Raw genomic sequence first — 16,022 nt, forward strand, 5'->3', positions numbered from 1 at the left:
CAGCCTGGCCCACAGAATATAAGCATATATCCAGATCACTGGGGAAACAGCAACATAGACTTTGGAATTAGAACATGAAATTTCTAATTAGGTTGAGTCCCACTTCTACCAGGCTTCCCTGGTGGCTCAGTGGTAAAGAATCCTCCTGCCATTACAAGAGACGCAGGTTCAATCCCTGGGTTGAGAAGATCCCCTGGAGAAGGAAATAACAACCCATTCCAGTATTCTTGCCTGAGAAATCTCATGGACAGAGGAGCCTGGCGGGCTACAGTCCCTGCGGTCACAAAAGAGTCAGACAGGACTTAGTGACTAAACAACAACCCAATTACACCAATTACTAGATATGTGATCTTAGATTCCTCATTTATAAAATGAGAATAACAATATTTACCTCATTGACTATTGTGAGAATAAGGTAAGTGCAGAATTACATCTAACACATACATACTCAATATACATTTGTTTTTATCATAACATTAACAGTATTGTTTTTATTATCAACATTATTATTAACTTTTGTTTGATTAGTGGTGGACTTAACTATCACTCAGAGTTCCTGTGACATCCCCCTAGGTCCCTTGAGACCCCTTCCCCAAATCTTAACAAAGTCGAGCACTTTATTATATTAATACAACTTTAGAGCTCAAGTGGGTATTGTACACAGAGTATTTCATAGAGCTTTAGATTTCCAACCTAAAGCCTGGAGAGGCGAAAGTCCTAAGGGTGGGGTCCCAATCCCCTTTGCCTAAGCCATGACTTTCAGAAGCAAAATAAGGAAACCATCACCTATGTTGACCAAGATGATAATGAAGGAAATTACATGAGAAAACGCATTTAAATATCAATTAAAAAACAATATCCCCTTGAGCTTAAAATCTAAGCCAAATCTTAACTGTCAGGCTAGAAAGTCTGACTCAATCCAAAGAGAAGCCAAGAGCTTCTGTCAGTATTGCTGGGTCTAACAGGGGTGATGGAGAAAAGTCTTAGGCTTTTCAGGTGCTATAAAACACTCTCAGCAGTCTCTGTGACAAACTGAATTCAAAGCCTGCTGGATGCCCAGTCCTATATTAGGACTAGAAGGATAAGATCACAGAATTAGGAAGTAGGTAGATCTCCAAATATTACCACCTGGACTGGCCCCTGCTTTCAGACTGTAATATACTCAGCTATCATTAGTCTCACTTTACAGATATGCAGCTGAGGTCTGGAGACAATTAACTGACACAGCCCAGGTCAGATAGTGAGAAGCAACAAGGTTAAAAAAAAAAAGCACCTGCACCTAGTCTCAAGGATCAAGTCTTGACGACAAGGTAAGACTTGCGAAATTGGTAAAACATATGGTCTTGAGAAATCTGTATGCAGGTCAGGAAGCAAGTTAGAACTGGACATGGAACAACTGGTTCCAAATAGGAAAAGGATTACGTCAGGGCTGTATATTGTCACCCTGTTTATTTAATTTATATGCAGAGTACATCATGAGAAACATTGGACTGGATGAAGCACAAACTGGAATCAAGATTGCCAGAAGAAATATCAATAACCTCAGATATCCAGATGACACCACCCTTATGGCAGAAAACAAAGAAGAACCAAAGAGCCTCTTGATGAAAGTGAAAGAGGAGAGTGAAAAAATTGGCTTAAAGCTCAACATGCAGAAAACTAAGATCATGGCATCTGGTCCCATCACTTCATGGCAAATAAATGGAGAAACAGTGGAAACAGTGGCTGACTTTATTTTTGGGGGCTCCAAAATCACTGCAGATGGTGACTGCAGCCATGAAATTAAAAGACGCTTACTCCTTGGAAGGAAAGTTATGACCAACCTAGACAGCATATTAAAAAGCAGAGACATTATTTTTCCAACAAAGGTCCATCTAGTCAAAGCTATGGTTTTTCCAATAGTCATGTATGGATGTGAAAGTTGGACTATAAAGAAAGCTGAGCGTCAAAGAATTGATGCTTTTTAACTGTGGTGTTGGAGAAGACTCTTCAGAGTCCCTTGGACTGCAAGGAGATCCAACCAGTCCATCCTAAAGGAAATCAGTCCTGAATATTCACTGGAAGGACTGATGTTGAAACTGAAACTCCAATACTTTGGCCACCTGATGTGAAGATCTGACTAATTTGAAAAGACCCTGATGCTGGGAAAGACTGAAGGCAGGAGGAGAAGGGGACGACAGAGGATGAGATGGTTGGATGGCATCACCAACTCGATGGACGTGAGTTTGGGTAAACTCTGGGAGTTGGTGATGGACAGGAAGGCCTGATGGGCTGCAGTCCATGGGGTGGCAAGGAGTCGAACACAACTGAGCAACCAAACTGAACTGAACTGAACAGGTGGTAAGGGAGATTCCTATAAGGAGCTATACGTAAAAACAAACAACAACAACAACAAAAACAGGTACAGAAGGCCTCAGAGTAAAAGTCGGACACAACTGAGCAACCAAACTGAACTGAACTGAACAGGTGGTAAGGGAGATTCCTATAAGGAGCTATACGTAAAAACAAACAAACAACAACAACAAAAAAAAACAGGTACAGAAGGCCTCAGAGTAAATGTCCCTGCTCACAGCATCCCTCACAAAGTAAAAGGGTCCCTTTGTACTTTTATGACTCCTTTAACACCTACTACCCTATAATATCTATCTACCTATGTCTCCCATTAGATGGTCATTCCTCAAGATTATACACTTTTTATTATCTTTATCTACGACAGCAACATCCAGCCCAGGATACAGATGTTCACCTAGAAAAGGCTCTGACTAGCCCCACTCACCCATACAATACTAAAAACAAGGCACTTGTATCCTATTAGGCATCTGCCAGGGTAAGAGGCCAGATCCTCAAGAAAGAGGTTAGATAAGGCTAAGAGAAAGTTAGCTTGGCCTAGTAATTTAACCTCTCAGTTGTTCATCTGTAAGATACTGACAACAATAATCATCTCGGAAGCTTGTTTTTTAAAAAGTAAATATCTTGACGTTTGACAGAAAACAACAAAATTCTGTGAAGCAATTATCCTTCAATTAAAAAATAAAAAAATAAAGTAAACTGTGCTTAGAGAACAAACGTGGTTGCTGGGGAGTAGGGAAAGGGAAGAATGAGGTGAAGGGTAGTTAGGGAGCTGGGACAGACATGTACCCAGCTGCAATATCTAAAACGGATAACCAACCAGGACCTACTGTATAGCACGTGGAACCCTGCTCAACGTTATATGGCAGCCTGGATGGGAGGGGGGTTTGGGAGGAAATTGATATGTATACATGTGGCTGAGTCCCTTCTCTGTTCATCTGACACTATCACAACATTGTTAATCAGCTATACCCCATTACAAAATAAAAAGTTAAGGAAAAAAGTAAACATCTGAAAGCACTTAACACAGTACCTGAACACAGTAGGCATCAACTGCTAGCTCCCTTCTCATACCCCTCTGAGTTCCTATTTTAAAAAAAAGGAAAGAAAACCCAACATCTATTAAACCACAAGTATTTATTTAAGTGTTTTTTTTTTTAAGTGTTAAGAGTACTGTGTTAAGCCTCAAGAGTAAGACGATGATCTTATCTGAGGCTTCTCTGATAGAACATCAGCATCTAGCATGGTACCCATGATAGGTGCCTGGACCCAGCAAGCACTCACTAAATAGGGAACTCCTGAGAAGATTCTGGACACAGACCACTGCTGGGTCACTTGCCAGTACAGCAAGGCCAAGCCATCTGTTCTGCTAGGCTTAGAGACATGCAGACACAGAAGAGATCAAGTCCCTGGCCAGCAGCAGGTCTACATGTGTACAGAGCCCCTCCCATAGCAGAGCCGGGCCATCGAAGTGACCAGAAAAATACAAGAAGGATCCAGATGAGTTCCTCAAAACTGCTTGAGACATCATATGGCAACGTTCCAAACTACACTATATCTCCATGTAGGACCTGGGTTGGAATATTAAACTGAACACCCAGCGTCACATTTCCTATGCTCCCCATTGAGAAGGAAGGAAAGCCTCCTTCCTTTTAGCACTGCTTGTTTAGAAAAGCTCATCTCCTGGGAAATGGCTGGGCCCATATCCTGGCAAATAGGATCTAGCAAAAGCCTGAACCCCACAAAAGCATCTCAATCATTCCACCTTGCTGGGCTCCAGGGCTGAAAATAGCCCCAAATGAAAAACAAGCTGTGTGGACTACTTATCCAGTTTCATTGCAAAGGCAGGCCTTAAGTTGGCTGAAGATGACAAACCCCTTACTCCTTAACTCAACAGGGCTGGAAGCCTCACCTGTTTCCGGCTCCATAGCAACTGGCATAGCTCTGGCACCTCTCAAGCTTCATCTTTCCAAAACAGCAATGGAACAAGTGCAGGACAGACAAGGGCCTGCTGCAGTCAGCTCAGCACTGCCTGAAGAGGTGGCAGGGAGAGAGAGAGCTATTCCCGAACATAGATCCTCTATTCTTTTGTCAAATCTGAGAGCAAATGAAAAGACCTCCAAAGCAGCCTACACCCCAAAAAAAGAAGCATTCTATATCTCTGCTTCATCTTTTGGCAATGATCATTAACAGGCTTCTCCACCAAGGCCTGTCTCAGGGCGTACTTAAGGGTAGCCTTACCTAATCCCAAGTCAGAGTCAAGTCAGCCTGCAGCCTTACACACCAACTCCATCCCTGTCTATTACACACCCTGATCCATGCCATTAGAGTCAACTGTCTCCAGGCCTGTCTCCTCCAACACATTAAGCACTTCTAGAGACAGGGCTCAGCTCTCATAACGCCAGTGTCTCTAGTTTTGCCCAGCACAGGGACACGCTTAGATTAGGAGCACAAAGGCCTGTTGGTCGTAGCGCGAAAATAAACAGCAAGTGCAACAAACAGGACAGGAAGTGTAAGGACAAGAATGTATCTGCCTTACTCTCCTTGCAGTCCCCACCCAGAACATGCTACCCTCCCGGGGCCCTAGGTTCAGACTTCCTCTCTTATCACCAAACTCACAGCCATCTCTCCCACCTTTGGCTGTGCACGATCCTGTCTGAACCATTCCCTGAATGCTTCTTGACATCCGAGCTGTCTGTTTCATCTCCTGGGTGTGTTTGGGAACTCCTTGAGCACAAGACCCATGGACCAGCCACAGGGTAATCCACCAATAACTGTTTACCACATGAAGAAAAAGAAAATCAACTTCCCTTGATCTTTCAGCAGCTCATCTGTGAACAGGTGAAAAGTGTATCTGTCACTGGCATTTTTCACCTGGTTTCACCTTCCCCACAGGCTGAGATTATCTCTCTTTCTCCATGTTCTCAGCTGGTTCCCAGGGAATTCTCCATAAAGAATTCAGGCCAAATGGTTCGGCACCTACATTTAGCCTACCACTGTGTGACACTCAGGATGTCATCAGAAACGAGATGACAGCTCATTCTTCACATCCCACATCCCTCACGTTACAGGGGGTGACTCATCCATGCCCAACCCAGCCAAAGACAGGAAAAGTCCCCTTGAACCAAAGCACGACTATGATACACCCTCCACCCACCCACTGGCGAGCCCATGCCTAAGATCCTGTTCAGGCTCACATCTCAAACTGGGAACAGGCCCCTAAGTCCTCACCTTGGTGGGCTGAGGTGCTGGGGGGAAATTTTCAATCAGAAAAGAAAATAAATTATAACTTTTTACAATTCTGTTAAAACCAACAGTTTTTAGCACATTCAAATTATCTTTGTTTTTATTTAGATACAATTCATCCACTTAAAGTACATAATTCAGTGGTTTTCAGTATACTCACAAAAGTCGTGCAGCCATTACCACAATCTAATTTCAGAACATTTTTATCACCCCCAAAAGAAACTCCATATCCACTAGCAGTCACTCCCCATTTTGCCTACCCTCTAGCCCACAGCAACCATTCTAATCTGTTTTCTTTCTCTCTCTTTCTCTCTCTCTAAATAGATATAGCTATAGATATACCTATCTTGGGCATATTATTTAGATGGATCATATAATATGTGACCTTTTCACCAAGCATAATGTTTTCAGGGTTCATCCACATTGTAGCATGTATCAGTACATCCTTCCATTTTATAGCTGAATAATATTCAATTATATAGATACACCACATTTAGTTTATTCATCAGTTGATGAACACCTGGATTGTCTCCACTTTTTAGCTATTACGAATAATGCTACTATGAACATTTGTGTAAAAGTTCTTATATACACATGCTTTTGATTCTCAAGACTATATACCTATAAGTGGAATTGCCGGTTCATATGGTAACTCTATGCTTTTTAAAACACTTTAACTCTGCCTTCCTTACTGTCAGGACCTTCCATGGTCAGCACACCTGCAGAAGCCCAGTGGCTACCATCTTAGCTAGTGGTTACTATATTGGACAGTAAAGATATAGAACATTGTGATCATTACAGAAAGTTCTACTGAATAGTGCTGATCTAGAATAAGATAATTAGAACAATTACAGCTAACATTTAATAGATGTTTACAAGGGATCAGACACTGCACTAAGACCTATACAGAGATTATCTCTTTTAATCATCCAAACAACCTCATGTAAGTATCATTCCCACTTTATAGATGGGAAAATCAAGGCTTTTAAGAGTTAAATAACTTGCCTAAAGTCACACAGCTAGTAAATAGAGCCATGATTTAAATCCACAGTCTGACTCCAAAGTCTGTCTTTTTCACCGCTCCAATACACACCAATGCTTATAATAAGATGTGTTAATGGCACAAATGAAGCCCAAAAAAGAGCTAAGGGACATCAAAAGAAAAGTCATATCAGGATATGGGGGTGGCAGAAGACTTCATTTAAGAAGCATGAAAAAGAACCACTAATCTAAATCTATTCATTCTATACTCAAGGCCCATTCAAGCATCATCTCCTTGAGAAAGTCTTCTTAAATTACTCCAGTCCACACTATTCTCTCCTTTTATGTTTTATATTCAGTTGCTCTCCAACTAGTTAAGAAATTTTCTGATTTGTCCATTCCTCCAAAACAATAATAGAGACCATGTTTCAGTCTCTTCTGTGGCCCACAGTATAGCAAAAAGCAGAACTCCAAGCAAGTAGTTCAATCTAAAGGTTTCTGGAGGACTGCTGATCACTGTGTGTGCATGCGTGCTAAGTCTCTGCAGTCATGTCTGACTCTCTGCGATCCTATGGACCGCCAGGCTCCTGTGTCCATGGAATTCTCCAGGCAAGAATACTGGAGTGGGTTGCCATGCCCTCCTCCAGGGGATCTTCCCGATCCAGAGATCAAACCTGTGTTTCTTACATCTCCTGCATTGGCAGGTGTGTTCTTTACCACTAGTGCCACCTGGGAAGCCCGTTGATCACTGTAACTCCCTTTTGTTGGATTCAGACATAGCAGGAAATAAGGTCAAAATGAGAGAAAGCAAGAGCGAGAGTAAGAGAAAAAGAGAAAGAACACAAGCACCGCACTGGAGAGTAATGACATTTTTCTTCCTGGGGGCTAAGCCAAACAGACTTCAAATATTCTAGGCTATTCCCTTTTTTATTTTTTTAACGACTTTTTATTTTGTATAGGAGTATAGCCCATTAACAATGTTGTGACAGTTCAGATGTACAGCAAAGGAACTCAGCCATACATATACACATATCCACTTTTCCCCAAACTCCTCTCCCATCCGGGTTGCCACATAACACTGAGCAGAGTGCTCGCTTCGGCAGCACATATACTAAAATTGGAATGATACAGAGAAGATTAGCATGGCCCCTGCGCAAGGATGACACGCAAATTCGTGAAGCGTTCCATATTTTTGGATTCATGTCAATGTATGGCAAAACCAATACAATATTGTAAAGTTAAAAAATAGATAAATAAACTAATTTAAAAAAAAAAAAAAAAACAATGAGCAGAGTTCCATGTGCTATACAGTAAGTCCTTGTATATTATCCATTTTAAATATAGCAGTGTGTACCTGTTGATCCCAAACTTTCTATCTCTTCCCCCTGCAACCATAAGTTCATTCTCTAAGTCTGTGAGTCTGTTTCTGTTTTGTAAATAAGTTCACTTATATCATTTCTTCTTGATTCCACAGGTATGCGATGTCATACAATATTTTTCCTTCTCTGTCTGATTCACTTCACTCAGTATGACAATCTCTTATGTCCATCCATGTTGTTGCAAATGGCATTATTTCATTCTTTTTAATGGCTGAGTGATACTCCATTGTATGTATGTACCACATCTTTATCCATTTATCTGCTGATGGACATTTAGGTTGTTTCCATGTCTTGGCTATTGTAAACAGTGCTGCAATGAACATGGGGGGCATGTACCTTTCAGACTAGGTTTTTGTCCAGGAGTGGGATTGCAGGGTCATATGATAGCTCTATTTTTAGTTTTTTAAGGAACCTCCATACTGTTCTCCACAGAGGCTGTACCAAGTTACATTCCCACCAACAGTGTAGAAGAGTTCCATTCTCTCCATACCCTCTCCAGCATTTTGCCAACTTATACAGAGCCCCACTTGGAATATAGGTTTCACTCTCAGTGTGGTGAGAACTGTGGTGTTGGGGAATACTCCTGAGAGTCCCTTGGACTGCGAGGAGATCAAACCAGTCAATTCTAAAGGAAATAAGTCCTGAATATTCATTGGAAGGACAGATGCTGAGGCTGAAGCTCCAATACTTTGGCCAGCTGATTCGACGAACTGACTCATTGGAAAAGACCCTGATGCTGGGAAAGATTGAAGGCAGGAGGAGAAGGAGATGACAGAGAACAAGATGGCTGGATGGCATCACCGAATCAATGGACATGAGTTTGAGTAAGCTCTGGGAGATGGTGAAGGACAGGGAAGCCTGGCGTGCTGCAGTTCATGAGGGTGCAAAGAGTCAGGCAGGACTGAGCAACAGAACAACAACTCAGCCCCTGAAGGAGGGCTTCATCAGCCAGTGTTCTGAATAAGGTGACAAAGCAGTTTCTACTGTAAGCCAGTTCCTTGGTCTTCAAGGTGCTGAAATCACCTGGCTGGCTCCCACACCACTCATTCATTCTCTTGACTCAGGAAAGGAAGAGCCAAGCATCAGGCTATCACCACTTAAGAAAGTGTCCATTAACTTTCAACGTCCATTAGCTCACTGAATCTTTACAATACTCCCCATAATCCCCAAAAGGAATTCTTGCCCACATTTTATACACAAGGAAACTCCAACCTTGAAATTTAAGTAATTGTGCTAAGTCACAAAGGTACAGAGACAGAAGAAGAATGCAGATCCTCTGATTTTTGGTCCAGACCCCAGTGAGTTGACTTAAAGAGCCATGCAATGAGAGTCTTTCTATGACCACTCTACCTAAAATAGTACCCTCATCACTCTAAGCCTTTGTACTGCTTTATTTTGTTTTCTAGAACTTATTACTACCTGAAATTATATTACATGTCTACTCGTTTATTGTCTATCTTCCTATTTGACTATAAGACAACAGGGGCTATTATTCTTATTTCTATTATATACAACTGCCTAGGAGAGTTCCTGGCACACAGTAATGCCTTAATATTTATTATATGAATCAATAATTCTCATGCAGCCCCAACTGATCCTCACTACACCATTTCTGCTAAGTAAGCCTATAGTCTACACTCAAATTCCAGTCAATGCTCATTTCATTCAGCACTTATTAACATCCACTATATGCCAGGCATATACTAGGTGATAAGGACAGAAAGGAATCAGAATACAACCCCTGACTCTCAAAATACAATGTAGTGGTTTGAGGCAGACAATGAAAAAGTCTACATTATAGCAATTTTCACAGAAGAAGGCATCTAACTACTGGAAGGAGAAAAAAAGGGCCTGGGAGAGCTTCACAGGGGAGGTGACATTTGACCTGAAGCTAGAAGAACAATTATCATTTCAGTCACCAGAGAAGGAGGGAGGGATATTCCAGACAAAAGGAAAAATATAAGCATAGGCTGAAAAGACACGAAAGATCTATGAATATTGAAAGATTAGTTGAGTGATTTTTTTTTTCTTAAGTTGTAGTGATTTACAATGTTTCAGGTATATAGCATATTGATTCAGAGACATATCTTTTTCATATTCTTCTCCATAATAGGTTATTACAAGATATCAAACGTAGTTCCCTATGCTATACAGTAAGCCCTTGTTATTGATCTATTTTATGTATAGTAGTATGTATCTGTTAACCCCAAATTCCCAATTTATCTTTCTCCCCATCTTTTCCCTTTGGTAACTACATGTTTGTTTTCTGTGTCTATTATTAGTGAGTGATTTTTAGGTCAAGGAAGGTTTGCCCCAAAATAATGTTTTTATAAAAGATCTAATATCCAAAATATATAAAGAAAACTGAAAATTTTATATTAGAGTTCTCCAGAGAAACAACCCATAGGATAAGTATATATGTAGATACATATATAAGAGATTTATTATGGGAATTGGCTCACACAATCATGGAGTTCAAAAAGTCCCATGCTCTGTCACCAGCAATCTTGAGAACCAGGAAGCTGGTAGTATAATTCAGACCAAGTCAATGGGAGGGGGTTGAGGGAGTACGAGCCGTGATGGTATAAGCCCCAGTCTGAGTCCAAAAGCCAGGAGCTCCGTCATATGTGCACAGGAGAAGACAGACGTCTCAGCTCAACAAGTAAGAATAAACTCACCTTCCTCCTCTCTTTGTTCGTTTCAGACCCTCCATGGACTAGATTATGTCCACCAGCACTGGTAAGGGTGATCTTTTTCTTTTTTTTAATATATATTTATTTATTTGTCTGTGCCAGGTCTTAGTTGTGGCATGTGGCATCTAGTTCCCTGACCAGGGATCGAACCCATGCCCCCTACATTTGGGAGCACAGAGTCTTAGCCACTGAATTACCAGGAAAGTCCCAAGGGTGATCTTCTTTAATCAGTCTACTGATTCAAATGCTCATAGATTCCAAAGATACCCTCACAGATACACCCAGAAATAATGTTTTATCAGTTATCTAGGCATCCCTTAGCCTAATCAAGTTCACACATAAAGTTAACCATTAAACAATTCAATAACAAAAAGACAAAACCCATCTTTTAAATGAACAAAAATTTCTCCCTAAGTGATATACCAAATATACAAGTATAGGAAAAGATATTCACAATTATTAGTCATCAGGGAAACACAAATCAAAACCATAATAAGATACCATTTCATACCCACTAGGATGGTAATTTAAAAAACCACAGAAAACAATAAATGTTGGTGAGAATGAAGAGAAATTGGACCCCTGTATATTGCTGGTGGGAGTATAAAGTGGTTCAGCCACAATGGAAAATAGTTTGGCAGTTCCTCAAAAACTTAAACATAGAATTACCATATGACCCAGCAATTCTACTCCTAGTGTATACCCAAAAGAATTGAAAATAGGTACTCAAACAAGTACGTGTACACACATGTTCTTAGCAGCACTAGTTACAATAGTCAAAAGGTAGAAACAGCCCAAATGTCTAGCAACAGATGAGTAAATAAATTGTGGTATATACATACAATGGAATATTCAGTTCAGTTCAGTCACTCAGTCGTGTCCGACTCTTTGTGACCCCATGAATCGCAGCACGCCAGGCCTCCCTGTCCATCACCAACTCCTGGAGTCCAACCATATTAGCTACCCATAGAAAGGAATGAAGCACTGCTTCATTCTGCATGCTACAACATGGATGAACTTCCACAATATTACACTTAAGTAAAAGAAGCCAAACACAAAAAGTCAGAAATATGACTTCATTTATACAAAAAAGTCCAGAAGAGGGATAAATCCATAGAGACAGAACACAGATTGGTGGCTGCAAGGGAAGGGGTGAGGGAGAAATGGGAGAGACTACTTCATGGGTATGGGTTTCCTGTGGGGTTATGAATGTGGTTTGGAACCAGATAGAGACAGTGGTTATAAAACACTGTGAATGTACTAAATACCACTGAATTGTGTATGCAAATGGTTAATTTTATGTTATGTGAATTTCACCTCAATTTTAAGCAAACGATGAATGGCTCATGGCATCATATTCTGAAAGGAAAAACTCAGAAGCAACCATTCCTATATTCAACTGCTCCTTCCTGCCCTTCCAGGAAGCTTGGCGCCCCCCCCCCCCCCATCCTACAGCCATCCAAACCTGCCATTTTAGCAATGAGTTATGTTCCCTTGTTCTCATTTTCTAGTCATTCCCTGTGTCAAGCTGTCGAAAGTCCCCAATGAGAAAGCAGATCTTCCCGATCCAGGAATCAAACTGGGGTCTCCTGAACTGCAGGCAGATTCTTTACCAACTGAGCTATCAGGGAAGCCAAGAGAAAGCAAACTTCCTTATAAATAAGGTCCATGTGTACCTGTTCTGTTTCTCCTACAGTACAGATCAAGCGTGGGTGGAGCAGGGGGCAAGAGGCGGATGACCTCTCTTGAAGCAGCAGTTTGGAGTTGTGCTATCTCTGAGAAAGGAGCTAGAAGCTGGGTGGCCAGAGAGACCAAAGACACAGGCATCACAACAGTATGAATTTGGTTTCTTTCCTTTGGAGTAGGGACAGGGGTTCAAGAAGAATAGAGAAGTATTTAACAAACAACTTTGGAACAAAATCTGGTTTCAGAAATAACAAAAATCTCTCAATAACAAGTGGGTTCTCAACTTTTCCAATGCAACCATTCTAAGGACAAAGTCTTTCAGAAAAGCAATAAAGATTTAACTCCCAAAGTCCTACCCTGAAGCCATCCCCTAGCTATCCACAATCTGTTTTTATTGCCCTCAGGAGGCACTGGAGACTTTGGGCTCAGCATTTAAGCTCAGCCCTGTCAGCCAAAAGGCTATAGCGTAGCAGGCATATATCATCACTGAAGCCTGGAACTCAAGCCATGAGGAGTAACCTGCAAGGGTCACGGGCATATCTTCCCCAGGCTCCTCACGCTTTATATTAGTAGTTATACTGACAGTAAAAGCCACCAACAAATACTTCTTTTCTTAAGGGCCACTATGTGGCCTTTACCTTCCCTGGTGGCTCAGATGGTAAAGCGTCTGCCTGCAGTGCGGGAGACCGGGGTTCAATCCCTGGGTTGGGAAGATCTCCTGGAGAAGGAAATGGCAGCCCACTCCAGTCCTCTTGCCTGGAAAATTCCATGGACGGAGGAGCCTGGTAGGCTATAGTCCATGGGGTCGCAAAGAGTCGGACACTGAGCGACTTCACTATGTGGCCTTTAATTACATTCTCACAACAGCCCTAAGGCTCATACAGATTAATGTTTTGCCTGGGGTCACGAGGCTAATAAACAATGGCAAAGCCAGATTTTAAACTCTGGTCTGCATGCTTCCAAAGTTCATGCCATTGCAGGACACAAAACTGGCCAGCATCACACATCCCACCCCAACTATTTCCTGGTTGTCCATGAGAAAATGCTTTGGCCACTCAAAATAAATGCTTTTCAGTTTAACATTAATCCTAGTAGCTCTGGGACAGAATATCTCTTAGGCAGTAGCAACCGAGGGTACTGACACTAGCAAGAAGTACCTGAGATTGCTATCTAGCCCACTCCACCATTCCCCAGGTCACCAATCAAGCCTCCTAATAAACACAGATATTCTTCCTTGGATGGCCCTTGAAGGTAGAAGGAGAAATGCCAGGGAGAAACGCAAATGTGGAAGGCACAAAACACCAAGCCAGAAATCAGCAGACCAAAGACCTAGTCTCAGTTCTGCCCCTAATTAGTTACGTGAGCTTGGGAAGTCATCTGCCTTCTTTGCATTTGTTTGTTCTGCTATAATCTGGAAATAACAAATTCCTTTCATCATATTTCACAGGTTTGTTATTGACATGACAAGCAAAAAAAAAAACCAAGTCTTAAATAGGAAAGTGCTTTGAAAAGTGTGAAGCACCAATTAATCTGAGGGGTCATTATAATATGATTATCACAAGCTAGCGGAGAGAAGATTAATGTCCATGAAACAATTAGAAGGTGAAACAGTATAGTTAATTAGGCACCAAATGATATGGCACAGCCTAAGAAGATTATAGTTTGGATAGGGCTAGTCTCTGGGATTAGTCAGAGAAAAGAACAGACAGGATTGAAGGGGGCTGGAGAACAAACGGTGGCAGCAAAAAGCAAGAGCCAGGGAAAGAGGGGTGAAGAAGCAAGAGAGCAACAGAGGTGGTTCAGATGCTGTGTGCTGGGAGGTCAGGGTGGCCACGATGGGCAGGGAAGGTAAGGCCAGGCCGGAGAGAAGACAGTCAGGCCAAGATGCTGGGGCAGGATATAGTCAGCAACCGGGGGCAATGGGGGAGAGCAGAGCTGGATTTCACGGCAAACATTTACTGACAGTTAATTTATGATCAGTTAATAATATGATAGGTGCATTATAGATTATAAGGATGCAGAGATGGAATAAGACATGAACCTTGCTCTCGTGACTCTGTATTTGAATCCTACTCTTCTAGTTGCAGTGACATGGACATCAAAGAACAAGCTTTATAATCACCGAATTCTTGGTGGTGCGGGGGGGGGGGGTTGTTTTGTTTTTTTCAGTCACGCTGCTTACGGGATCTTAGTTCCCTGATCATGGACTGAACCAGGGCCCTTGACAACTACAGCGCAGAGTCCCAACTGATGGACCACCAGGGAATTCTCCATAATCACAGAATTTTGGATTCAAGTCCCTGTGCCGCTATTGCTAGATGAGTGATCTTCATCAAGTAACCAAAGTTCTCTAATTCCCAGTTTCCTCATTTGTAATGCAGAAGTAATAATAATCTTTTATAGGATGGTGGTGACTGCTAAATATAAAGTACTTAAAAAAAGAAACTTGGTATGTGGCATCTTGACATACAACAAATGGTAACTATCACCATTATCATTCACCAGCTCTGTGACCTTGGGAAAGCTGCTGAAATTCTAGGGACTTCAGTTTCATCACCTGTAAACTTCACCAGGTTATTGTAAAAAATAAAGGAAATAATTGTTCTAAAGCACCTAGCATAAAGCAACAGCTCAGCAAAGTTCCTTTTCTTCCCTCCATCTCCTTTCCTCAAGTCCACATGTGAGATCTCCCTTGTGGCAATGCTCAGATGCCCAAGGAGGGCACTGAGGACACAGCCAGAGCACCTACAAACTCTATTCTAGAAGGCAGGTCCACTTAACCCCCAAACTAGCCCTAACTTACCCAATGCCTGACTACCCCTGTCCGGAAACATGTTCTTCACCCACTTCTTGCCAAGTGGCTTCAAGTCAGTTGTCTGATGGCCAGACAATTCCTCCCTGCTTACTCATCCTCCAAGAAATTAAACCAGAAGAGAAAGCTCTGAAGTCTAAATGTTGATAAAAGAAAAGGACAGTGGTATGTCCAGTGTCACAGGCTAAAAGGGAGAGGCGCTGACCACCCTTGGTGAAGGGCAGAGAGACCCCACTGGTCTTGTGCACATGTGACAAGGACAAGGAAACCTGCGGCAACGTCCAGCAGTTCCAGGGACGTCTCAGAGCGAGGCCCTCAGCCACCGGAGTCACTCAGGCATAGGGGAAATCAGGTTCTTACCAGCAAAGGTCAACTCGTAAATACCTGATTAACTCATGCAAACACACTCTGCTCCAAGTTCTGTGAGAATTTATAACTGATCCGGAACACAAGTCAAGCCGAGGGCATCTTTCAAAGGCTATAACTAACAATAACTGTGTGTGTGGGGGGGGTGGTGGTGAGAGAGTGTGTGTGTGTGTGTGTGTGGTGGGGGGTGAGCCTAGTCCAGACTCTCTAGGGTAAACTACTCTTTCTGGAAACAGCCTTTGCACAAACCAGAAGTGCAAATGTTACCTTGCCTTGAAAGACAAGAGCCAACCCTCCCACCAAGACCATGGGAAACACAGAAGCAAAGCATATTCATTCCAACACTCCTGCTCAATCCCAAGGACGTCCGTTTGTGGGGCAATAATACCAAAAACTCTAATCTCACACATTAGCAAGACATGGTCAGGTCAAACCTGTGAAGTCATTGGCCAGGGTCCCCGAGCAGATCTGCTTCATCCTCGCTGCTTCCATTATACTTTGCAAACCAGG

The 16,022-nt window shown here is 42.1% G+C and overlaps 1 protein-coding gene, 1 long non-coding RNA gene and 1 other non-coding gene across 15 annotated transcripts in view; 1 reads left to right on the forward strand and 2 right to left on the reverse strand.

Annotated features, from left to right (window-relative positions):
• STIM1 (stromal interaction molecule 1) overlaps positions 1-16,022 on the reverse strand; it is a 192,344-nt gene that overhangs the window by 157,172 nt on the left and 19,150 nt on the right. The gene's annotated exons all lie outside the window — the stretch shown is intronic.
• On the forward strand, positions 7,664-7,770 carry LOC145527999 (U6 spliceosomal RNA). The gene has a single exon (XR_014070079.1). It is a non-coding gene; the product is annotated as a U6 spliceosomal RNA (small nuclear RNA).
• LOC145525742 (uncharacterized) lies at positions 10,707-14,641 on the reverse strand. The gene is made up of 2 exons (XR_014068383.1): positions 13,166-14,641; positions 10,707-11,534 (listed from the first exon to the last, which is right to left on the reverse strand). It is a non-coding gene; the product is annotated as an uncharacterized LOC145525742 (long non-coding RNA).

This window comes from Giraffa tippelskirchi, chromosome 11, assembly GCF_054371585.1.
Source record: "Giraffa tippelskirchi isolate mGirTip1 chromosome 11, T2T-mGirTip1v1.2.pri, whole genome shotgun sequence".
NCBI classification, from domain to species: Eukaryota; Metazoa; Chordata; class Mammalia; order Artiodactyla; family Giraffidae; genus Giraffa; species Giraffa tippelskirchi.